General features: G+C 49.1%; 1 protein-coding gene across 2 annotated transcripts in view; it reads left to right on the top strand.

Annotated features, from left to right (window-relative positions):
• ODAD1 (outer dynein arm docking complex subunit 1) overlaps positions 1-26,522 on the top strand; it is a 288,579-nt gene that overhangs the window by 15,006 nt on the left and 247,051 nt on the right. The gene's annotated exons all lie outside the window — the stretch shown is intronic.

Raw genomic sequence — 26,522 nt, 5'->3', positions numbered from 1 at the left:
GGCGCAGGAGGACTGAAGGCCGGAGACGGCGCCGAGAAGGGAGCCGAACGAGTGGAGGCAGGTAAAGGGGACGTCTCTACCCCAAACCGGGAAACCGTGTACCTGCCCCAGCTCCCCGTCGCAGAGCCCGAAGTACCCCCTGCCGTGCCCGTAACCGCAACGTCACCGCCACAGACTAGGCCTCAACCGGAAGCCGCAGCCGCGACCCCTGTGACGTCACACGCCTCGACCCCGAGCGTGACCAAGCAGGAAGTACCACCAGCCTGGTCGCAAGGCCTAGTACCCCCGGGCGCCGCAATACCAACAGCGCCCCCTACCTCCGCGGAGCCCCCGGCCTGGTCGCAGGGCCAAGTAGCCCAGGGTGCCGCCGTCCTTACGGTGCCCTTCACTTTCCAGATACCCCAGGCCTGGCCGCAAGGCCCGGGCAACCCGGGCGCTAACACCACCGCGCCCATAAGACCAAGAGTGCCGCATCTGGGAGAGGACCTGTTTACCCAACACACGTGCCCGGATGGGCAGCCTTTCATCTGGCCCCAGGAATATCATGAACTGGAACGGCAGAGGAAGGCTGGGGCCATGTGTGCACCCCTGATCCCGGCTCCAAAGCCCGTAAAGAGGATCTCGCCCCCGCTAGAAGAGGCCCAATTTGAGTGGGACCCCACCGGAGAAGATCTCATGGGGTTCACTCAGGAGACTCGGGCAGCTGCAGCGGAGCGTGCTGAGTGCTGCTGCCAACAACTCGAGGTCTTTGAGAGGGAGCGGAGAGAGAGGCGGGTCCGGGAACAGCAAGCTCAAGTAAGGAGCGCGGAGCAGAAGAGCCGGGCCAGGAGAGACCCCCGTGCAGCGCATAGTCCCCGCACCACCGGGACTGTGATCAAGTTTAACATGCAGCATGGGTGGGGCTTCATCCGAGACCACCGCACCCCAGGCGACGTCTTCGTGACCAGGAGAGACGTTGAGTCCCACCTACCGGAGGGACACAGAGGTCGTGACCTTTACATCGGGGACGAGGTCACCTTTACCCGGCACAAGTGTGCCAAAGGACCCTACGCCCTCCATGTGCATCGCCTGACGGAGGAAGAGCTGCGGTGTGAGGAGGAAGAACAAGAGGACCCGGACGGGTCTGAATCAGAAGTTAAAGGAAACCGTAAAGAAAGAGCAGGAGGACGTCGTCGTTAAGTACAGCGAAGCAGAAGCTGTATATAGTTGCCCGTCGGGGCACAGTGAACTGTTACTGCTGCTATCATAGTCCCCGTTGGGACCAGCAAGTGTGAACTGTTTACCCGTTTAACCCTTAAATCCCACTGACCGAGGACTGAGAGCGGTCATCCCCTTCCTTATACCTGGCCGAGGACTGAGAGCGGCCATATCCCCTGTATATAGTTGCGCGTCCTAAAGCGCTCCCTACTGGTTTTACAGGAAAGCCACGAGTTCTAGAGACTGTCGCACTTTACCCGGTCACGCGTTGCACAGTGACCGGAGGAGGAGGATATGAAAAGTTTTATTGATATATATATATATAATGTTTTGTATGATGTTTTATATGTTTATGCAAAAATTTGTAAGTTTTGTGGTGTTTTGTTCTTACAGCCCGAGGACGTGCTGTGATTTACCAGGGGGGAATGTAGCACCCTGAGGATTCGGCTGCTACAGGGGTATTGCACCTCAACCCAGAGGTGTGATATTCCACTCCCGGGTAAGGATGGAGTGTGGACCTGAGCTCGGTAGGCTGCATGCACTACACACATCCCATTTCCGAGGAACAGACCAACGGTACTCCCACTTAGAAATGTGCAGGTACGACCGAGTCTGTTCCTGGCTGGAGTGGGAGGGGGGGTGGAACATCCCAAGTAGTGTAGGGGCAGATAGGGGGAGCAGCCTGGGTAAAGTTAGGAGCTCATTGGGTGCTGGTCACCTGAGCTCACACATAGAGGGAGTATATAAGGTGGGCACCATCTTAGATCAGGGTCAGTCTGTCAGAGTCAGTAAGGAGAGCAGAGGAGCAGAGCGGCCTGAGCCAGAGTGAGAGAGGAGAAGAAAGAGAGACCCAGAGGGGGTGAAAAGAAAGGACTCTGAGAACCCAAATTCAATCCCCGGGTGAAGAGTCGGCAATAGGGTACCGGATCCCAAACTGGTGGGGGCAAAAGCACACCCTAGCCAGAGACCGGAGGCCGTGGGCAGCGTCTGCCACGGCCACCCACCACATCCACCCCGAAGGCAAACCACGTGGAGGGTCAGGGAACCCAAGGCCAAGGGTCTCCCAACAGAAGGCCCGAGGGAGCTGGACCTAGGTGGATCACTAGTGGGGACGGCCAGAGGAAAGGACAGAAGGAGAGCTCAGGGTCACGCTCCGGACTTGCTTGGGGGTTGGCTGAATCCAGGACCTGGTGGACGCAGCACGGCTCGGGTGGTCACTTGAAGCTGGAGTGACCGGAACATCAGCAGTGAGTAAATACCCTAAACTGCACAACCCGACTCTGTCTTCACTTAACATCTACGCTGCACCACCACAACCCCCATCCTCTGCACCTGACCCCCTGAGGCTATACCCCACCCGTTGGGGGTTATACTACCAAAAGCTGCACCAACACCATCAGCCTCAGCGGACCCTGCTGCAGCGGCGGCCGTAGTGACCGCAATACAACGGGTGGCGTAGTCGACATAAAGAACTTTATAACATCTGTAGGACTGCCACATACTCTGAGCTTGACACCCTGGGCACGGACCGGGTCACAGCCACTCGGAGACTACAACCCCCATCTGATCCGGCTCCGGGTATTCCCCTAAAGAATATGGCCCAGGGGGCGCGTCACTAACATCCCCCATAATCCGAACCTCACACCTCCGTCTCCAAGACTTCTCTCGTGCTGCGCCAGTTATCTGGAATGCTCTACCCCTGCAGGGACCTCACTCCTAATGTAACTGTTTAAACTGTCTTACCTTGTGTTGAATTTATTGTATGTACATGTCCCCGCTTAATTGTAAAGTGCTGCGGAATATGTTGGTGCCATATAAATAAAAATTATTATTATTATTATTATTATTAAAAATACATTTAAGTTTGTGGTTGTAATGTGAAAAAATGGGGAAAAGTTCACAGGATATGAATACGTTTTCAATGCACTGTATATGTCCTTTGAAGTCACACACATTTACTTTATTGTTTAATTGTTCACTTTAAAGAAGTTGTCCACTACTTTATTTACCCCCCCCAATGTTTCCACCCCCCTAAGACTTCTTGTAAATACCTTGTGTTGCTCATAATGCCTGTGAGCGGCGCTATCCTTGGCCATTCACAGGCATCACATGACCCCGCGCTGATGTCAGGACAAGTGAGGCGTGACTCAGTGCTGGGGTCCCCGCGGTGGCTGCTGGGTTGTGGGCGGGATACCCCCTCATGTCACACCCGGCATCCACCGCGCTCTTTCCCAATAAATGGGGAGAGTCAGAGCGCGCGGTGGGTGCCGGGTGTGATGTGGGGGGTAACCCCGCCCACAGCCTGGCATCCACTGTGGAACTCGGAAGACAGAGACCCCCCGGCTGCTGCCAACACTTGTTGTGATGTCAGCGGATGTCAGAGTTGACTGCAGCCGGGGGTCACGTGATGCCTGAGAGCGGCCAGTGATAGTGCCACTCACAGACATTATCAGCAACAGAAGGTATTTACAAGAAGTCTTAGGGGCCCCGGGGGGATACATGGGGGTGGAATATAAAGTAGTGGACAACCCCTTTAAGATCTTGATGGGATTTTAATACATAAATGTATATTTTAGGGTATTATCCAATCACTTTGTGCAATATATATTCTAAATGCAGTTCATGTATGTACTGTATATTTTTATAACCAGTCCCCTGGAAACCTCTCACTCTTAATACTGTATCTGGAATGACATTGTTAGGGTTATTAATGTTTTTTTTTGTTCTTGTATGTTTTTTTTAAGGATCTCCCTTTTTGCCCACATTTCCCTCTGCGAGAGCACTTTTTGATTTTCTTCATTTTTAGCTACTTTTTAAGGGAAGAATCATATGTTTGTAGCTAGAAAGCAATTCTTCTATTTTACACCGCCAATGGCCCAGCTTTTCTATGCAATCCTTCCTTCTTCCTTTTCAGAGGATGACAGGATGCAGCAGACATCACAGTCAATACCAGCCATTAGCATCCATATATCAGGGTTATGTTTACAGCTCTGCAGTCTGAACATTGTTCTTTTTTCTTACAATGTTTTTTATAGCAGGAGTAGTGTGCGAAGACATCGCCTAAATTGCTACTTTCCGTGTAAAAGGATTCCTTAGACAGATCATAGACTGTGCAAACAATTTCACGTAATCTTTCATTTTGTTGCTGAATGTGTTTAGGAAAGTAGATGGTGGTACACAGTATTCAGTCTGACCTATAAAGTAAAGTAGACTGGTTATCTTCGTGAAAATAGTAAAAAGAACGTACTCCATAGTTTATGTATAAAATATTGAACCATATGAATGATGTTTCGATTAAGCCAGAATTTCCCCAGCATTACCTATTTTTTATGACCTTGAATTTCACCAGAGCCTAAATCCCGACAAGTTTAAGTGGTGGATAGCTAGTCACTTAACCAGAGCTCAACAGTTTGTACGGGATAACTGTAACATGGCACAGGGCGGTAGCCGGGGGCAAGGTACTCATCTGTGGCAACCTGGCACGTTACATAAAAATTAAGATCCTGGCAGGCTGCGTGGAATTGTGCTGTGAGGGCATTACGTCCGTGCAGACAGCATGTAACCAATGGTGCTGGTTTGCCAGGACCAGATGTTTCACAGTTCAATGAGAGAGACCACCATTCAAAAATTAACACTTTATTGAACAACAATTTGATGAGGGTAATATACAAGGGATAGCGGGTACAAAGTCTTATGAACGTTTTTTTGCAACTCTATGCATTTTTCCACACAATATCCTTCCTTAGTAGTCTACTTCAGGGCCTTCTATGTCCACTGCTTCTCCTTACTTCTCCACAACCCAGCTTTAATGCTACAGTCCTGATCAACAAGTTTCTTTTACTTGCTCTTTGGTTCCTTATCCTCTTTCCACTAATGGTGCCTTGGAACTCCTGCTCAGGACCCTTCAGTAGTCCCATGCACTCAGTTCTGTTAAGGCCCGTTACCTTCCAGCATTGCAAGCATGGAGTCTCATGTCTAGACATCCTCCCCTAGGACCCATCTCCGGAAGGCCACTCTGTCTCTCTGTCACTTATACTCAGGATCTCGCTATCCCTCCTCTTCGGTCTCCTCTCGTTTAGGATCACCCTCAAATGCGACATTGTTCACCTTGGACCACTAGGTCTGCTCACTCAGTACTAGTGTCCCTATATTTCTTACTAGCAGGAAGCAGTCACTTTCCCTTACATTACCCCTCCCAATGTGGGCTAGTCCCAACTCTTAACTCTAACTATTCCTACGGTCACCTACACACATTACCGACATTATTAACACATATTACATTGCACAGTATTTACAAAAGATGCAAGACACTATTCACATGATGTATAATAAGCCATTTGAACAATAAAACTTGTTTCTTCAAGAGGGAAATGTGGGGAGCATGTTATATCCTTACATAACGAACAAATTAATATCCATGAAAAAAGAGAAAGTGTTCCAGACAGCCAGAAAAGTTGTCAAATCTCCCTTGTACATCAGGAAGCTTCCTGCAGTGCAGCAACATCGGTATGATTTTTTTGTATGGCCCTAGGTTTAGACTCAGCCACGTGGGTTTATACATCAACCAAACACAGGGTTGGAAAGGGATTCCATTTTAAAAAAAAATTAGGACCACATATTTGCAATTCTCATGCAACAATGTTACAGAGATTTGGCAAGTATGATATACAGTGTTGCTCACCATTATTGACACCCATTCATTTTTTTCATAGATTGTACAATATCTTCAGAAATAAAGGGAAATGTACCAAAGTTATATCCTCAGGATTTTTTTAATCAGTGGTCCAAAGTAATACAGCAATAAAACATTGCTTTTCAACTTCCATGTTGCAATTTCAAAGAAAAAACTGAATAAACAGCATGTGCAGCAATAAAAGCACCCCTAATTAATACTTGGTTGCACACCCTTTGGCATTGCTGACAGCCTCCAAACGTTTCTTGTAGCCATCTATAAGCTTCTTGTGCTTCTCAGCTGGATTTTTCTCCCACTCTTCCATTGCAGTTTGTTCAAACTCTTGAATGTTTGCAGGGTTCTTTTTCCCAATGGCAGATTTCTGCTCACCCCAAAGATTTTCAATGGGATTGAGGTCAAGACTCATTGCTGGCCATTTTAAAACAGTCCATCTGGATCCTCTGGAGCTGACGATGATGCAGCAGAGTTGGGACAGCTTTTCACAGGCAAAGCTTAGCTCCAGGGCAGGAAATGGTGATGTTATAGATGTTGCTGTGTAGTGTAGTGCAGGGGATGGCGCAGATAATAACCAGTCCACAACTTAATGGCGGTTTCCTCTTATCTTTACTTGCGGTGGTTAGGCAGACTGGGGCACGGGTACTAGCTTGTAGTAGAGGTCCGGGCGGCCTGGAAGCAAGTTGGGAATCCACCTCACCAGGTGAAGTTGGAGGCCTTCCTTTTGCGCTAATCTCTTTGGCCCTACTGCTTATAGCTGTGCTGTGGCCCTCGTCCCTGAGTAAAACGTCTTTGTGCTCACCCATATGGCAGGCAGCTCGGGCCTTCCTGGAGTGTCGCTCCCACGTGGCGGTGCTGGGCCCTATGTGCTGCTGAGCCTCCGGGCGTCTGATGGGGCCAGGAGACCTGCAGTCTTCTGCCCTCCGGCTTGTGCTGCTGGGCCTTCAGTGCCCCACAACCTCGGACTCCGGTGACCGGTTCTTCTACGCTCCTCTCTGGGGTGAGCTCCACTCCCCAGGTCTTTCCTCTTCGCTGTCCTGTCTTCACAAACTCTAACTAACCCCGCCTCCAGATCCTAGATGCTAAAGGGAGGAGCTCCCCTTGCTGGTCTGGAGCCAGGAAAGTGTTGCATGCTAGTATACCTGACTAGGGGACCCCTGGTTGCTTCCAGGCATGGCATCACATCTTGTGAGGGAGGCAATGCCACTGTGGCAACCGGACCCCTGGGGTGCCACATTCCCCCGTAGTTAAATTCAGTTCTCCTGGACTGAGGATACCTTTTTGAATTAACAATCAACAATAATAACAATTCACATTACAAATAGTTTACAAAGTCAAAAATTACAAAAAACCCAACCAAAAATGTATAGCAGTTACTGCGGCGCTTAGTCTTTACGCCACAATCCGGGGATTGTCTTTTTCCAGATAATTGAAATTTGGCTGGTGGGAACCACATCGAAGTAGTTAAAATATAACGTTTAATAGATATATATTAAAATTTATTCGACAAGACCAAAAAGCCGTATACTGAACTCTGGGTCTTCTGAATACCATCACCAGCTAATAGTCGTGCATGCATGCATACCACACCTCAAAAATGCCAAGTCACAAGTATATAGGGCTCAAATAATCAGCCTCAGTAAGTCCAGAACACAGAGAATTATATAATTAGGTATTAACCCTTATTGACCCTGGTTGACATTTGTAGTAACAATTCTAAAGAGATACCGTAAATATGCTCAAAGGGGTATATAATATGTCATAATTATATTCAACAACCGAGCACATATAATTCATGCAGCTAATCTCACAGGAGTGTATATAATATGTTCAAAAACCTTAGGTATGTAAAGAAATCCCACATGCCCTTTATACAAAAAGGTACTGTGGACTACGTCAGGGAAAATTATCAACGCCTCATTGCGACATTCTTAGGTTAATTGCTGTTAAAGACATAATGAAACAGTCTCACCCAGTCCTATAGTGTATCATGGCTTGATTCATCCTGGTGTAACGTCATCCTTCTGTATTTCAACACCAAGGAATAATGGAGGTATCCTGCTCCCATTTCAACACCAAGGAATAATGGAGGTATCCTGCTCCCAACGCATTTCCTCCCAAATAGATTCATCAGGGTAGACTAAAAAGGGGCTGAGGGTCTACACCATTAGTATCAGCCCTTATCCTCCGGTTACATTCAGAAGACCCAGAGTTCCAACCCAGAGTTCCAACCAAGGCTACAGGCTACGTTCTTCAAGGGGCAACGTCTTCAACAGGTCTATTACCATCTGGTTCATTTTCTCGCACAACCCGTTGGTCTGGGGATGATATGGCGTCATCCTTATTTTCTTGCAGCCGTACAAGTTACAGAATTGTTGAAACACTTCTGCTTCAAAGGCTGGACCTTGGTCGGTCAGCACTCGTTCAGGGTGATCGTGCGGGCGACAAAAGTGTTGTTGAAACGCTTTGGCTGCCATCTGAGCCGTCTGATCTTTCACTGGCACTACCACCAGGAATCGGGAGTAGTGATCTACTATGGTGAGAGCGTAGACATAGCCTGACCGGCTTGGAGCTAGCTTCACGTGGTCCAAGGCTACCAGTTCAAGTGGTTGTTTGGTGATTATGGGCTGCAGGGGAGCCCTCTGGCTATCACAGTCTTTCCGTCTCAGGTTGCATGGACCACATTCTCGACACCATCTCTCAATTGCTTTCCTCGTGCCAGCCCAGAAGAATCGCTCGCGTAGCAGGGCTTCCAACTTCTTCCACCCGAAGTGACCTGCTCCATCGTGGTACGCTTCTAAGATGTAGCATCAGCGTCTCTGTCCCCTGACAGGCAGAGACACCGTCCCCCTTACCGCCGCGCTCCTGACCCGGCGTCTTCCGGCTCTCCTGCTGCTGCTGCCGGCGCGTGCAACTTCCCAGGCACTGTGCTTAGGGCGCGCGTGCGCTCCCTCACTCTTAAAGGGGCCACGCGCACCGTCCTGAGGAGTCTCCGGCCAATGGCCGGAGGACTTCTCATATAAAAGGCACCTCCTCCAAAATGGAGGTGCCCATGCAAGGTTGTAGCTCTGTGTACTTACTCTGCTTCAGCCCTCAGGTCCCACTGCCAGCCTGACTACCAGTCTAGCCCGCCAGCCTGACTACCTGTCCAGCCCGCCAGCCTGACTACCTGTCCAGTCCGCCAGCCTGACTACCAGTCCAGCCCGCCAGCCTGACTACCTGTCCAGTCTGCCAGCCTGACTATCAATCTAGTCCGCCAGCCTGACTACCAGTCCAGCCCGAAAGTCTGCTCACAGCCCAGCCCGCCAGTCTGTCTATGGGCTTGGCCAGTCCGCTTATCCGGAGCATTTACCTGCCGTGCCTACCAGCCATGCCTACCTGGAGGCTCCTGCTTGTTACCTGCCGTGCCTACCAGCCTGCCTATCAGGAGGCTCCTGCCAGTTACCCGTGGTGTCTGCCAGTCCATCTACTTGCCTGCTGTGCTCATCTGCTTTACCGGTTAGTCCCTGCCTTCTGACCCATGGAGTCACCTGCTCTCATACAAGGACTGGCCCAGAGTAGCACCTGGTCCCTCTGCTCGGTCCTTCCCTGGTTCACGATGTCGATTGAGCCGCCATGCCACCTTGGTCAGTCCGAGTTGATACTTAGTTACGCCCCTCTGGTCCCTCCTTGCACCGTAGCACAGAGGTTCCACCACCCAGCCTCCGTAACATAAGACCATTGGCGCATCCCGCCTCGGGACTACCACCTGCCAGACCAGTTCGTGTGTCCGGGAGTTGATACTTCTTCGACGCAGCTTTCCCTCGTAGATGAACAGTTTGCCCTTCTCCTTCCACAACTGTTGGACCTCCTGTGGAGCATCTGGATCGGGGTGCGAGTCAGCTTGTGTCAGCAACTCCTTTACCAGGCGGACAGCTGGGTCGCTATCCTGCGTCTCTGCCCATCCATGGTGGGGCATTGGGTTGAACGTGGCCTCTTTGTTGGTGGAGCTCTTGTCCCTCACACAGTGGGAGCACTGGGTCACCCCGTGATGATGGAAAGTGGGTAGCTCTATCTCCTCCAGATCTTCTGGGTCTTCTCCCCCATCTGGCAAGTTGGGCATCCTGGACAGCGCATCAGCATTGGTGTTTTTATGCCCCGCCCGATACTTGATGGTAAACTCGTAGTTAGACAGTTGAGCCATCCATCGTTGTTCCAGGGCACCAAGCTTCGCAGTCTCCAGGTGCGTCAGTGGGTTGTTTTCTGTGAAGACTGTAAATCTGGAGGAGGCGAGGTAGTGTTTGAAGCACTCTGTTACAGCCCAGACTATGGCTAAAAACTCCAACTTGAAGGAACTATAGTTGTCGGGGTTCCTTTCCGTAGGACAGAGCTTCCTGCTGGCGTAGGCAATCACTCTGTCTCTGCCCTACTGTACCTGGGACAGCACCCCTCCCAATCCCACGTTGCTGGCATCCATATGGAGTATAAAGGGTTGGCCATAGTCGGGGTAGGCCAGGACTTCGTCTCCAGTAAGAGCCATTTTCAGTCGAGCGAAAGATTCGTCGTCTGGTTTACCCCACTTGAACGGAGGTTTCGGGTTATTGGCTTTCTTGGACTGGCCCACTAAGAGGTCCTGCATGGGTGCCGCTATCTTGGTGAAACCCTTGATGAATCTCCTGTAGTAGCCTACCAGCCCGAGGAATTGCTGTGCTTCCTTGATAGTGGAGGGTCTTGACCAGTCCTTGATCACAGTGACTTTTTCAGGGTCTGGTGCTACACCTTTGGCGCTTACCACATGACCTAGATACTGCACCTTGGGCTTTAACAGGTGGCACTTGGATGGCTTTACTTTCAGGCCATAACCAGATAGGGCTTCGAACACCTCCGCCAGGTGCTCCAGGTGGTCTTCATATGTCTTTGAGTAGACGATTACGTCGTCTAGGTACAGCAGGACGGTTTCGAAGTTTTTGTGTCCTAGGCAACCTGGAAGGTTCCTGGGGCGTTGCAGAGCCCAAATGGCATGTAGTTGAACTTGCTGAGGCCCATTGGTGTTGTAAACGCAGTCTTTTCTCTGTCCGCCTCTGCCACAGGTACCTGCCAGTACCCACTGGTGAGGTCCAAAGTGGAGAAATAGTTAGCTGATCTCAATGCTGATAATGATTCCTCAATTCTGGGTAATGGGTAGGCGTTCTTATGTGTAATGTGGTTAATCTGCCAGTAATCAACACACATCCTCATTGTACCATGTACCATGGAGCTGTCCAGGGGCTACAACTATCTCTGATCACCCAAGCCTCCTTCATCTACCGTAACGTTCCTTTGGCGCAATGATAGTGAGCGGGGGGTACAGGCCGGTACCTCTCTTTAATAGGTGGATGATCTCCCATGGGGATATGATGTTGGACCCCTTTTACCTGCCCAAAATTTAGTGGGTGTTTGCTGAAGACTCGCTCATATTCTTGGACCACCCGGCATACTCCATGCTTTTGGTGCAAAGGGGTGGAGTCAGTGCCCACTTGTAGCTTCTGAGACCAATCTTCCATCTGCCCCTTGGAGCCATTATCCTCCGCCGGTTTGGATGGAGGCAAGGGTTCCACTGTATTTATTGTGTTGTTACTAACAGTGAATAGCTTAGCAAGGGTAGCATACCGGGGTAAATGGACCTCTTTCTCCCCACAATTCAGGATGCATATCGGTACTCTCCCCTTGCGGACATTGACTAATCCCCTGGCTGTCAAGATGGTGGGCCTACTATCAGAGTACACGGGTTCTACCAGGGCCTGATAATCTTGACCCCTGAGACCGATTGCTGTCCGACACCATATTAACATTTCACTACTAGGGGGCATTGCAATGGGGAATGGATCACTCATTGTGACACTGCCAACTTCTCCTCCAGACAGCTCTACCTGTTGTCTTTTCATCAGGTCTCTGATTTCCTTCTACAGAACTCTCTGCTGACTGGAACTGGCAGTCTCTGCCACCTGTTGCAACAAAAGAATAATTTCCCCAAGGCAATTCTCTATCACATTGGTGCCTATAGTTATCATAGGATGACTTTCTCGGCGATCAATATCAACAATAATCATTCCTTGTGATGGCAATTCTACTCGGCCAACTTTTATGGTCACCTCTTTATACCCCACCTGAGGCAAGGGCTGACCATTGCTGGCATAGATGCTAAGATGTTCATCTGGAAGGCGAGTAATGTCTGAATCAGTCCAGTATCGTTTATAAAGGATATATGGCATCGTTGTCACCTGGGACCCAGTGTCCAGCAGTGCGTTCATCAGAATGCCATCAAGCACGACAGGTAGGACCGGTCGTCCTCCCACGTACTTGTCTCGCCAGCTTTGTGGGCCTAGTCGTCTTACTCCTGGGTGTTGGCCCTCTGCCCCAGGGGTTGCTCGTTTAATTTACAGAATCTTGCGTAGTGCCCCGCCTTTTTACAGCGGCGGCAGATGGGTTGTCTGTCCTGGTCGTAGCGATTGCTGTTCCTTCCTCTGGTCGGTGGAATTCTTCTCTGTCGTCGCCACGGGACATCATCTGGACTAGAAGCCAGCTGAATCCTTTCCTTTGAAGACTCTTGCATGGCCTGCACGGTTTTGGTTAACGCAGCCACACTTTTGGTCAGCTCCTGGAACAGAAGGCGTAGGTCCACAGATGGATCATTATCTAGGGTCTGCGTGTCAGCCTCCCCAGGTGGTAGGTGATAGCTGGGCGCCGGAGGGATGCAGTGCCACCTGGGAATGGTTCTCATTGCACCCGGATGGCTCGGTCTTTAAATTTTGCAAAGTCCAGATCAGGGTTTTGCAGAGCCATAATGCGCAGCTGTGTCCGGTGAGCGTTAGACAGGAGCCCCTCAATAAACTGCTCAGTTAACAATCTGTCCTCGTCTCGCACACTGTCGGAGTCCACCTGTTTAATGGTCCGCAGCGCCTCCTGCAGGTTTAGAGCATAGTCCCGTACACTGTCCTGCACCCTTTGTTTGCACCCATAGAACTTCATTTTAATTTCTGCTGCGGTGCGGGTGTCAAAGGTTTCTTTCAACCGGGCCAGTATTTCCTTAACAGTGCCTTTCTCCCTGCCCGGCCAGGACTTCACCTCTCTCTGGGCTGCACCGATTAGCTGGCCTATGAGGATGCTGACTTTTTGCTCCTCAGACAGGGGGTACACTTAAAACAAACTGCGCAGTCTCTCCTCAAAGTCGCTCAGGGTGTGCGACTCCCCTGAGTACTGGGGCAACCACGCCGCCCCTGGTATATACTGCATTGATAACGGCATTACAGTGACAGCGGTCGCGCCTACGGCTGAATCCTCTCCCAGGTTGGGCATCTTCCTCCCCCCTAGTGAAACTCAGCCAGATCCTGGGTTTCTGCTGACGTACCAGTATGCTGCTCTACAGGCGGGAGGGATCACTTACCTGGCGGTTCCGGATCGGGGCCTCTTGCTTCCCCTCGGCGGACAGCAAATGACGTGATCACACCGTTCAGTGAAGTCTATGGCACACAGTACCAGGTTATACCGGGCTTCGTTAATCCTGTTCGTGACGTCAAGTTGACGTGCCCCCTGGGCTACTCGGTGCCGGGCCGGTCGGTGCAGGGGATGTCACAGTGGCAGTGACCGGGTCCGTGATCCAGGGTGTTGAATAAAAGGGGATTATAGTTTTTATAGTTTAATGTTTGTGACGCCACCTGTGGTATGTGGCTATATGGAGCTGCCGCTGTGGTGCAGATCCTCTGGAGCTGATGGTGAAGCAGCAGAGTTGGGACAGCTCTCCACAGGCAGAGCTTAGCTCCAGGGCAGGAAATGGTGATGTTATAGATATTGCTGTGCAGTGTAGTGCAGGGGATGGTGCAGATAATAACCAGTCCACAACTTAATGGCGGTTTCCTCTTATCTTTACTTGCGATGGTTAGGAAGACCGGGGCACGGGTACTAGCTTGTAGTAGAGGTCCGGGCGGCCTGGAAGCAAGTTGGGAATCCACCTCGCCAGGTGAAGTTGGAGGCCTTCCTTTTGCGCTAATCTCTTTGGCCCTACTGCTTATAGCTGTGCTGTGGCCCTCGTCCCTGAGTAAAACGTCTTTGTGCTCACCCGTATGGCAGGCAGCTTGGGCCTACCTGAAATGTCGCTCCCATGTGGCGGTGCTGGGCCCTATGTGCTGCTGAGCCTCCGGGCGTCTGATGGGGCCAGGAGACCTGCAGTCTTCTGCCCTCCGGTCTCTGCTGCTGGGCCTTCAGTGCCCCACAACCTCGGACTCCGGTGTCCGGTTCTTCTACTCTCCTCTCTGGGGTGAGCTGCTGTGCAGCTCCACTCCCCAGGTCTTTCCTCTTCACTGTCCTGTCTTCAACTCCTCTCACTAACTCTAACTAACCTCGCCTCCAGATCCCAGGAGCTCCCCTTGCTGGTCTGGAGCCAGGAAAGTGTTGCATGCTAGTATACCTGACTAGGGAACCCCTGCTTGCTTCCAGGCATGGCATCACCCCTTGTGAGGGAGGCAATGCCACTGTGGCAACCAGACTCCTGGGGTGCCACACTTGCAATAACCCTCGCTCCACCACACCCCTGCTTGACCAGCTGTACCCTCACCTACTGTATCCTCACCCATCCCTTGTAGATTGTGAGCCCTCGCGAGATGGGTCCTCACTCCTCCTGTACCAGTCACTGATTCGTTTTTGTTCAAATTATTGTACTTGTTGTTTGCTATGTATACCCCTTTTAAACATGTAAAGCGTCATGGAATTACTGGCGCTATAATAATAAATAATAATAATATAGAAGAGGTGATGAGAAACCTCCGTGCCTCATCCCATTTTTAATAGAATGTCAGATAGAAGGTCGTTTACCCTAACTCTTGCTTTAGGATCAGTGTATAAGGATAGAATTTTAGATAGCAAGAAATTTGCCCTAGGTGCTCTTCAATAAACTCCAATGTACTCTGTCGAACGCTTTTTCAGCATCGACACAAACAATTCACAGTTCTCTGCTATCTTGATTCCTTTTTCCCTTTCCCCTCTGATATATAGTACTGTGTAAAACTTTTAGGCAGGTACGGAAAAATTATTGCAAAATAAGAATGCTTTCAAAAATATAGATGAGGCAGTTAAAGACAGTTTCATGTGACAGGTCATGCACCATTGCAAGACTCACCACAGCAGCAAGACACAAGATAGTTATACTGCATCAGCAAAGTTTCTCCCAGGCAAATATTTCAAAGTAGACTGAAGTTCCAAGATGTGCTGTTCAAACTCTTTTGAAGAAGCACCAAGAAATGGACAACGTTGTGGACCATAGAAGCAGTGGTCAGCCAAGCAAACTTAGTGCAGCAGATGAAACACATGATGCTTAATTTCCTCTGAATTCAGAATATGTCTAGCAGTACCATCAGCTAAGAACTGGCAGCAATCAGTGGGATCCAGTCACATCCATTTACTGTTTGGAGAAGTCTGACCAGAAATGGTTTTCATGGGAGAATTGTGGACAAAAAACCCCCCATACCTTTGACATGGAAGCTAGGCCAAGTGACTCAACTATGCACAAAGACATGTGAACTGGGGTTCAAAAAATGGCAGCAGGAGCTTTGGCCTGATGAGTCAAAATGTGAAATATTTGGCTGTATCAGAAAGCAGTTTGTTCATCAAAGGTCTGGATAATGGTATAATAATGAGTGTCTGCAGGCAACAGTGAAGCATGGTGGAGATTTCTTGCATGTTTGAGGCTGCATTTTAGCAAATGTGATGCACCCCCGGGGCAATGGGGTACTCGGCAGCCAGGCCTATGGATGCTGGGGGGATATGTCACAGTGGCTGGCCCACCCCGTGGCCCAGGGCTGTCAACCAAAAAGGGGGATTGTAACTTGGATAAAAAATAAAAATAAAGTAAATAGTTCGTGACGCCACCTGTGGTACCTGGTAAGGTTTACCAGCGCTGCTGCCGACCTCCGGGGGGTGATGGGATGGCAGCTGAGGTGTTTCTGCTCCCCACAGGTGGAGCGCGCCCCCAGGGCAGTATGGAGTTTGATGGTGGTGATGCTGGGACTTATAGTGCAGGCGGATGGCGCAGCAGGAGTAACTGACAGAGACAGGGGATTCGCTTCAATACCTTTACTGGTGCGGATGTCAGGTACGGTCCAGGGTACTCAATAGGATGGGTGCACTTCAGGACTTCTCCCCAGTGAGCGGGTATAAGGCCTCCTGGTCCATGTCTGCCTCTCTGTATGCTCCTGGCCAGCCTGCAACTGGGCCTAGCTTCTGTGTCGTGCTGTTCCTTCACCTGTCGCTCGGTAGTAGGACCTTCTGCTAGTAACCACTCTCCCTGGACGCTGGGGCCTTGTGGTTCCTGGTCCTGTAATGGGTCTAGCTTCAGGTCGTCCAGGGACTTGTAGTCCTCCTGGAATACTGGTGATCCCTACTGGGTATAAAGGGACCCTGTAGACGCGGACCCAGTGTCCGGTTTGTATACTGGGATGAGCCTATGATGCTTCTCTGCCCCCTCAACTCCTCTCTCCTTTCTCCTCTTGCCTTCGGCCACACTCGGGGCCCTAAGAACTCAGCAGCAGACGCGCTGCGTCTTCGCTGCTCTCAGCGTCAGCACGCTCTCAGACTCTCTCTGTCTGACTCTAAAACTGAGCTGCCTGGCTCAACCCTCCATATATACAGTACAGACCAAAAGTTTGGACACATCTTCTCATTTAAAGATTTTTCTGCATTTTCATGACTATGAAAGCAGTCATCCAAGCAAAAGGTGGCTACTTTGAAGAACCTAGAATATAAGACATATTTTCAGTTGTTTCACACTTTTTTGTTAAGTATATAATTCCACATGTGTTAATTCATAATTTTGATGCCTTCAGTGTAAATGTACAATTTTCATAGTCATTAAAATACAGAAAAATCTTTAAATGAGAAGGTGTGTCCAAACTTTTGGTCTGTACTATATATCCCTAACGTGCTCCCTCTGGTGGTATGAGGTGGAAGGGTGGAGGTGTTTGTATGTAATGAGGGCCTCTTGTGGAGAAGTCCGTCCATGCACCCTGGGTCCTGTGTTACCTGTGCACAGCAGGGTGCCACAAATGTAGTTGGAGATTTGGTCAAGATTAATAGTGTCCTCAATGCTGAGAAATACAGCAGATGCTTATCTATCATGCAATACCATCAGGGAGGCATCTAATTGGCTCAAAATTCATTTTGCAGCAGAACAACCCCAGACATACAGCCAATGTCATTAAGATCTATCTTCAGGGTAAAGAAAAACAAGGAGTCCTGAAAGTGATGATGGCCCCAACGAGCCCTGATCTCAACATCATCAAATCTGAGATTACATAAAGAGACCAAAGGATTTGCAGAAGCGACATCTACAGAAGATCTGTGGTTAGTTCTCCAAGATGATTGAAAAAAACTTCCCTGCCGAGTTCTTTCACAAACTTTGTACAAGTACAAGTGTACATGGGAGAATTGAAGCTGTTTTAAAGAAAAAGGGCGGTCACCAAATATTGATATGATTTACATTTCTCTTTTGTTCATTCACTTTGCATTTTGTTAATTGATAAAAATAAACTTACAACAAATACTTTGCAGCATTTTTTCCACACCTGCTGAGAACTTTTGCACGGTATCATAGTTCCCCTAATGCAGACTACGTTTTCCATGATGCCAGTATCTGAGTGTATTAATGTGATGCTTCTTCACTCTGTCTCACATACTAGATAAACTCTCTTATATTAAATAGAAAAGATATCAATACATTCATGAAATGTTCTAACTGAAAAACTTTCATTTTTTGAAGTGCAGAATACAAAATCACTGATCGAGGACCTTCAGTCTCAATACAAAATGAAAGCTACTCTATGATTTGTTACTATGGGCAACACAGAGTTTTTCTTTTATACACTGCTCAAAAAAATAAAGGGAACACTCAAATAACACATTCTAGATCTGAATGAATGAAATATTCTCATTGAATATCACACAAAAATCATCAATGGAAATCAAATTCATTAACCATTGGAGGCCTGGATTTGGAGTCACCCCCAAAATTAAAGTGGAAAAACACACTACAGGCTGATCCAACTTTGAAATAATCTCCTTAAAACAAGTCAAAATGAGGCTCAGTATTGTGTGTGGCCTCCACGTGCCTGTATGACCTCCCTACAATGCCTGGGCATGCTCCTGATGAGGTTGTGGATGGTCTCCTGTGGGATCTCCTCCCAAACCTGGACTAAAGCATCCGCCAACTCCTGGACAGTCTGTGGTGCAATGTGACGTTGGTGGATGGAGCGAGACATGATGTCCCAGATGTGCTCAATCGGATTCAGGTCCGGGGAACGGGAGGGCCAGTCCATAGCTTCAATGCCTTCATCTTGCAGGAACTGCCGACACACTCCAGCCACATGAGGTCTGGCATTGTCCTGCATTAGGAGGAACCCAGGGCCAACCGCACCAGCATATGGTCTCACAAGGGGTCTGAGGATCTCATCTCGGTACCTAATGACAGTCTGGCAAGCAAATGGAGAGCTGTGCGGCCCTCCAAAGAAATGCCACCCCATACCATTACTGACCCACTGCCAAACCGGTCATGCTGAAGGATGTTGCAGGCAGCAGATCACTCTCCATGGCGTCTCCAGACTCTGTCACGTCTGACACACGTGCTCAGTGTGAACTTTGCCAATCCTGGTGTTCTGTAGCGAATGCCAAACATCCTGCACGGTGTTTGGCTGTGAGCACAAGCCCCATCTGTGGATGTCGGGCCCTCATACCACCCTCATGGAGTCGGTTTCTGTTTGTACAGACACATGCACATTTGTGGCCTGGTGGAGGTCATTTTGCAGGGCTCTGGCAGTGCTCCTCCCGTTCCTCCTTGCACAAAGATGGAGGTAGCGGTCCTGCTGCTGGGTTGTTGCCCTCCTACGGCCCCCTCCACGTCTCCTATTGTACTGGCCTGTCTCCTGGTAGCTCCTCCAGCCTCTGGACACTACACTGACAGACACAGCAAACCTTCTTGCCACAGCTCGCATTGATGTGCCATCCTGGATGAGCTGCACTACCTGAGCAACTTCTGTGGGTTGTAGAGCCCGTCTCATGCTACCATGAGTGTGAAAGCACAACCAACATTCAAAAGTGACCAAAACATCAGCCAGAAAGCATATGTACTGAGATGTGGTCTGTGGTCCCCACCTGCAGAACCACTCCTTTATTGAGGGTGTCTTGAGAATTACAATAATTTCCATCTATTGTCTATTTCATTTGCACAACAGCATGTAAAATTAGTGTTGCTTCCTAAGTGGACAGTTTGATTTCACAGAAGTTTGATTTACTTGGAGTTATATTCTGTTGTTTAAGTGTTCCCTTTAGTTTTTTGAGCAGTGTATATTAAATGCATGGGAGGGTATACAGTAGGACAAGGAGGGCACAGCTGGGAAAGAAAGGGAGCAGTCTGATAGCTGCAATGAGGGATCTACAAGTGATGTCATCCGGTACTTTATAGGAAGTCAGAGACTGACATCCTGTCTACACATTAGCACATGTATTGGACTAGTTTTAAGACTTTGGATCACATGACCCAACTTCCTATAATGAAGGGGGGCATTATAATCTTCATGGAAGCACATAGGGGGACTTCTATAATTTATTCACAGAGCATGTAGTTTGCCACCATCTCTCAGAGTTAAATGTTGCTCTCAAGGTAAAAATGGCTAGAGATCTTTGCTTTACGCAGTAGTAGCCTGTATCAACAAAATAATAATTCTCGAGAATCTAAAAGGTGTTGTCCATTTTATTTTCATTTTACCGAATGTGTTGGGACCTGATTCTATGGCACTTATTAATATATACTGTAGGTATTATAGGTTCAGTGCCAATCTCCTACCATAACCTGTACATGTGACCAGACCTGTCCATGAGCCTCCATCAACTAAAAAACACTGCTCATAGGAAAGATGTTTTAAAATTGGAGGGAGCTGATGGACAGGTCTGGTCACAGGCTCTGCCATTGACTTCCATTTTCATAAAACAAATCCAGTCTGTAGGAAAGTCTGCACTAAGTTACGAGTGGATTTCACATCACCTGGTTTGAACCCAATAGAAAATATTTATGGAATTTGAAGAAGATGGTTGCAGCATATAAACCCATGAATATTAGTAAACTGGAGGCTATTGCCAATGAAGGAGCAATGCCAGAAGCTGGTATCTGGCTTTGCTCTACTAAGTGCTAAAAACAGTTGTAAAGAGGGTGACTAATTTAAAATTGACACTAGTCAGTAAAATATGCATTTTATGTTGAATTTGGAGAAAACATGATGGGCCCCCTGGGCCGTGGGGTACTCGGTAGCCAGTCCGGTTGATGCTGGGGGATGTCACGGTGGCAGTGACCCGGTCCGTGTCCCAGGGCGGTCAATTAAAGGGGAAAAGTAAAAGGGAATAAAGTTTTTATAGAGATAATGTTCATGACTCCACCTGTGGTATGCGGCTATATGGGGCCGCCGCTGCGGTGCAGATCCTCTGGAGCTGATGGTGATGCAGCAGAGTTGGTTCAGCTCTCCACAGGCAGAGCTTAGCTCCAGGGCAGGATATAGTGATGTTATGAGGTAGATGTTGCTGGTGCTGTGTAGTGCAGGGGATGATGGCGCAGCAATAATTCTAGGGACACAGTGGGGTGCAGTCTTCAGGTTTTACTCACAGTTATCACGCTGCTCCAGGTTACAGCTGCCAGATTATAACCGCCCACGTCGTCCTGTGTTCACCAAGGAAGGGGTTCAGCAGCTCTCAGGTATTTCAGGAGTACTTGAACTGAACCCCGCTCTATGTTCCTTTCTCGGTCGTCTTCTCTGCGCTGGCTCTCACCCTCCTGCCCTGCGCCTCACAATCAGTGTCCCAAGCCAGTAGCCTCAGGTCTTGTTGGGCGACTTCCAGTCCCCTGGACCCTATGCGGCCACCTTTTCAGCGATGTAATTGTGGTAGTTGGCAGCTGCACCTTGCAAGTACAGTAGCCTCCGGTTATCTAGCTGAGCCTGATTATTCTCCACTAGTTTAGGGGCCGGTCCCCTCTGCGGCCTGATCCCTCCACGTCCGTGTAGGTTCGGGCGCATGGGTGGCATACGCACTCGCCGTGCCCCTGGGATCCCCTCTGTCTCTAGAGCCTTCCCTCTGCTCCCATCCTCTCCTCTCAGTCTTTCCTCTCAGGCCTCTCAGACTAGGCCTCTTGCCTCTCTCCACTCCTCTGAGCCGAGTTCCTCCAGAGCTCTTGCTTCCAACTCTCTCTCCTCTGACTGATCTGACTGAACTCTTTCTAGATGGTTCCTTTCGTTCTTATACTCCTACTGAAGGTGCTCCCCTGATCTACTTCCTCCACCCACACCCACTACATGGTTCCCCCTCTCTTGGTCTCCCCCTTCCAACCAGGGACAGGGCTCAGCACTGTACACATGCATCTTGCCCCTCCTGCTGGTCTGGAATAGTGTAGTGTTGGATGCAGGTGGGTGGGTCCCGGGTAGTACCCCATCCTTACCTGAGAGTTGGGTACCACACCTCTGGGTGAGATGCAGTACCTCTGTGGCGACTGCACCCGCAGGGGCACCACAAACATATGTTGTATCCATCATGTATCAGTCATGTTGAGCTATTTAGATTGTTCTTTTTTAATTTATTTCAAAGGTTGTAAATTTTGCCAATTAACTTAATTTGAAATGTGGGTTCAATCATTGTACAGAACTAATCTACGGGCTACACTATCAGAGATATCACACACATATAAGGTATAGTGCTGAGCAAGCATGCTCTCTACTGCTCGGTGCTCGCCCAAGCATCTCACTGCTCGAGATGCTCGGCGCTCGCTGAGTATTTCCGGGTTTGCTCGGCGGGAGCTCGGGTCCCCTCCCTGCATGTTTGGCGCTCTTTAGAGAGCCAATGAACATGCAGGGATTGCCTGCCATGCACTCTAATGCCGTAGCCATGTTGGTTGTGGGCATTACAGTGATTGGCTGGCCGCACAGCGCCATCAGGTCTATATCAGACCTGGCGCCGCCATGCTCGTCACAGTCACTCCGGATCAGACAGTGTAGGGAGAGCTGCTGCTGCGTTAGGGAGAGATTTGATTGTGTATTAGGTAGTGTAGGGAGAAAAACCATAAATTACATATATCCATCTTAACAAATAGTCCTTCTGAGGACTAATCCATCTGCAGAGATATCAGGCAGGCAGGGTGTATAGGCAGGCGGTGTATATAGCAGACTGCAGTGCATATAGAACAAGAGGCCCCATTCCAATTCTGCCTTCTGCTGCTGTTAGATATTTCTATACAAAGGCCCAGGTCTCAGGGGCCAGGAATACTTTTCTTTGGATCTTAATCCTCATTATTTGCTTAAAAAGCAATCGTGAGAACACAGTTTTTCTGCGCCATTTGCTTGTTTTGGGAGAGGTGCTGCTGCGTCAGGGACAGATTTGCTTGTGTATTAGGTAGTGTAGGGAGAAAAACCATACATTACACATATCCATCTTAACAAACAGTCCTTCTGAGGACTAATCTATCTGCAGAGATATCAGGCAGGCAGGGTGTATAGGCAGGCAGTGTACAGTCATGGCCAAAAGTATTGAGAATGAGACAAATAGTAATTTTTCCAAAGTTTACTGCTTCATTTTTTGTAATGGCAATTTGCATATACTCCTGAATGTCAAAGAGTGATCAGCTTAACAGCAATTACTGTACTTGCAAAGTCAATATTTGCCCAGAAAATGAACTTTAACCCCCAAAACACATTTCAACATCATTGCAGTCCTGTCTTAAAAGGAGCAGCTAACATCGTTTTAGTGATTGATCCATTAACACAGGTGTGGGTGTTGATGAGGACAGGGCTGGCAATCAATCAGTCATGATTAAGTAAGAATGACATCACTGGACACTTTAAAAGGAGGCTGGTTCTTGGTATCATTGTTTCTCTTCAGTTGTTCATGGTTATCTCTAAAGAAACACGTGCAGCCATCATTGCACTGCACAAAAATGGCCTAACAGGGAAGAGTATCGCAGCTACAAAGATTGCACCTCAGTCAACAATCTATTGCATCATCAAGAACTTCAAGGAGAGAGCTTCCATTGTTGTCAAAAAGGCTCCAGGGCGCCCAAGAAAGACCAGCAAGTGCCAGGACCGTATCTTAAAACTGTTTCAGCTGCGGGATCGGACTACCAGCAGTGCCGAGCTTGCTCAGGAATGGCAGCAGGCTGGTGTGAGTGCTTCTGCACGCACTGTGAGGCAGAGACTCTTTGAGCAAGGGCTGGTTTCAAGGAGGGCAGCAAAGAAGCCACTTCTCTCCAGAAAAAACATCAGGGACCGACTGATATTCTGCAAAAGGTACAGGGAGTGGACTGCTGAGGACTGGGGCAAAGTCATTTTCTCTGATGAATCCCCTTTTCGATTGTTTGGGACATCTGGAAAACAGCTTATTCGGAGAAGAAGAGGTGAGCGCTACCACCAGTCTTGTCTCATGCCAACTGTAAAGCATCCTGAAACCATTCATGTATGGGGTTGCTTCTCAGCCAAGGGAATCGGCTCACGCACAGTCTTGCCTAAAAACACAGCCATGAATAAAGAATGGTACCAGAATGTCCTCCAAGAGCAACTTCTCCCAACCGTCCAAGAGCAGTTTGGCGCCCAACAATGCCTTTTCCAGCATGATGGAGCACCTTGCCATAAAGCAAAGGTGATAACTAAGTGGCTCATGGGACAAAACATAGAGATTTTGGGTCCATGGCCTGGAAACTCCCCAGATCTTAATCCCATTGAGAACTTGTGGTCAATCATCAAGAGACGGGTGGACAAACAAAAACCAACAAATTCTGGCAAAATGCAAGCATTGATTATGCAAGAATGGACTGCTATCAGTCAGGATTTGGTCCAAAAGTTGATTGAGAGCATGCCAGGGAGAATTACAGAGGTCTTGAAGAAGAAGGGGCAACACTGCAAATATTGACTTTCTGCATTAACTCATTCTAGCTGTCAATATAACCTATTGGTACTCATAATATGATTGCAATTATATTTCAGTATGTGATATAAACATCAGACAAACACTAATAAGAAACAGAGGCCAGCAGATCATATGAAAATATAATTTTGGTGTCATTCTCAAAACTTTTGGCCATGACTGTATATAGCAGACTGCAGTGCATATAGCAAAAGAGGCTCCATTCCAATTCTGCCTTCTGCTACTGTTAGATATTTCTATACAAAGGCCCAGGTCTCAGGGGCCAGGAATACTTTTCTTTGGATCTTAATCCTTATTATTTGCTTAAAAAGCAATCCAGAGAACACCATTTTTTCTGCGCCATTTGCTTGTTGGCACTGCAGAATACAGCAAGGTCCTTTCCATATTAGAGCGCTAGAAATCCAGCTATTTAAAACTGTATTTTCTCCGTCAAACGGATCACATATACGTTGTCACAAAATACTGCCATTTCTGGCCAACATTACAAATTTCCTTTAGTGTGTCATTGAAGCAATTCACCGCAGTTTGCTGTTCAAACTACTTACCTACAGGCCAGGTATTTAAAACTCTGTTTTCTCTATCACTCACACGGATCACATATAAGTTCGCTCCAAACTCAAGTCATTTGTAGTGAGCGTGGAAGATATTGTCCTTCATTTAAAATGGCAAGGCACGTGGCAAGGGACGGGGACCTCGACGTGATGGTAATGGTGCATGCAGAGGCCGAGGACAGCCGAAATTGTGCCACAACAAACACCCACAATCTTCTCGCCTGACCTTCCTGTCCCAATTTCTAGGGGACCGCAGCACACCACTATTGAACCCAGAGCAGTGTCAAAAGGTTGTTGGTTGGATAGCGGATAATGCTTCCAGTTACTTAGCCACCACCACCACCACCCTGTCTTCCACACATTCATGTCTTAGTAGCCGTGAGTCTGGACCGCATATTCCTCACCCTGATCCTCCCACCATGCCGAGTACCCAGAGACAACTGATCCCACACTTGGACACTCTGAAGAGCTGTTCACTTTTCGATTTATAGATTCGGGCCTCTCGCCCGGTCCACTTGAAGCGGGGCAAGAGGAGATCGCGTGTAGCGATGCCCAAATATTTGAGCAGCCACGGTCACATGAAAGCGACAGTGGGAAAGTGTCACAAGAGGTGGACGATGATGAGACACAATTGCCAGAAAGTCAGGAGGAGGACCAGGGTGCAGAAGTGGAAGACGAGGTGGTGGATGATATAGTAACTGACCCAACCTGGCAGAAGGACTTGCAGAGCGAGGACAGCAGCACACAGAGGGAGGGAGGCAGAGCACCCTAACAGGCAGGAAGAAGCAGTGTGGTGGCCGCAGACAGAAGGCAGGCAACCATTCCCCGTAACACCAACACAAAGGAAGTGGACAGTACAACTGTTAGGTCTTCCCGAGTCTGGTTGTTTTTAAAGACTCTGCCGATAACCCCAAAAAGGCCATTTGCACCACCTGCCAGGCCAGCATCAGCAGGGGTGGCAAAACGACCAGCCTGACCACCACCAGCATGATCAGGCACATGGCAGCAAAGCACCCGACTTTGTGGGCCGAACCCCAGGGTCCAGGAACAGTGTCTGCGGGAGCCACTATTGCTTCTTCCGCTGTTGTGGATGCAAGCCAATCCCCTGTCCATGGTGCATACGAAGACGCCTCCTGCCTTGCACCTGTCGTTGCACACTCTCAAGTAGCAGCATCTGGAAGCACGTCCATGTCCTTGTCCCAGCACACCGTTCAGTTGTCCATACCCCAGTTCATGGAATGCAAGCTCAAATGTGCAGCCAATGCCCCCAGGCCACACTACTAAATTCCCACATTTCACGACTGCTTGCGCTCGAAATGTTGCCTTTTAGGCTCGTGGAGATGGAAGCATTCCGCAACCTGATGGCGGCAGCCGTCCCTCGGTACTCGGTCCCCAGCCGCCACTATTTCTCCCGGTGTGCCGTCCCCGAATTACACAAGCACGTGTCCCAAAACATTAGCCGTGCTCTCAACAACGCAGTTACCGGTAAAGTCCACCTAACCACGGACACGTGGACAAGTGCTTGTGGGCAGGGATGGTACATCTCGCTGACGGCACACTGGGTTAACATAGTGGAAGCCGGGACCCAGTCGGACCTTGGGACGGAACACGTCCTCCCGACGCCAAGGATTATGGGCCCTAGGTTAATCAGGGTTGCCCCCATGGTCTACAGCTCCTGCACCTCATCCTCCTCAGCCTCCTCCTCTTCAGCCCCCATCTCCGAAATGACCACATCAGTCACAAGCTGGAGGCACTGCAGCACTGCCTCGGCCAAGCGGCAACAGGCTGTGCTGAAGCTAATATGCTTAGGTGAAAAACAGCACAATGCTGAAGAGTTGTGGACAGCTCTGAAAGAGCAGGCAGATCTGTGGCTCACACCGCTGAACCTACAGCCAGGCATGGTCGTGTGTGACAATGGCCAGAACCTGGTGGCGGCTCTGAGGCGAGGCGAGCTCACACACGTACCATGCCTGGCCCATGTGCTTAACCTCGTGGTTCAGCGGTTTCTCAAATCCTACCCGGAGCTGCCGGATCTGCTTGTTAAAGTACGCCGCCTGTGTGCCCATTTTAGAAAGTCAGCTACAGCTTCCGCCGCCCTTAAAGTGTTTCAGCAGCGTTTGCAGCTTCCGGCTCAC

This window comes from Phyllobates terribilis, unplaced genomic scaffold, assembly GCF_046119375.1.
Source record: "Phyllobates terribilis strain yellow unplaced genomic scaffold, ASM4611937v1 Scaffold_12__6_contigs__length_324123572, whole genome shotgun sequence".
NCBI lineage: Eukaryota > Metazoa > Chordata > Amphibia > Anura > Dendrobatidae > Phyllobates > Phyllobates terribilis.
This window is presented reverse-complemented; position numbering and strand designations above follow the sequence as displayed.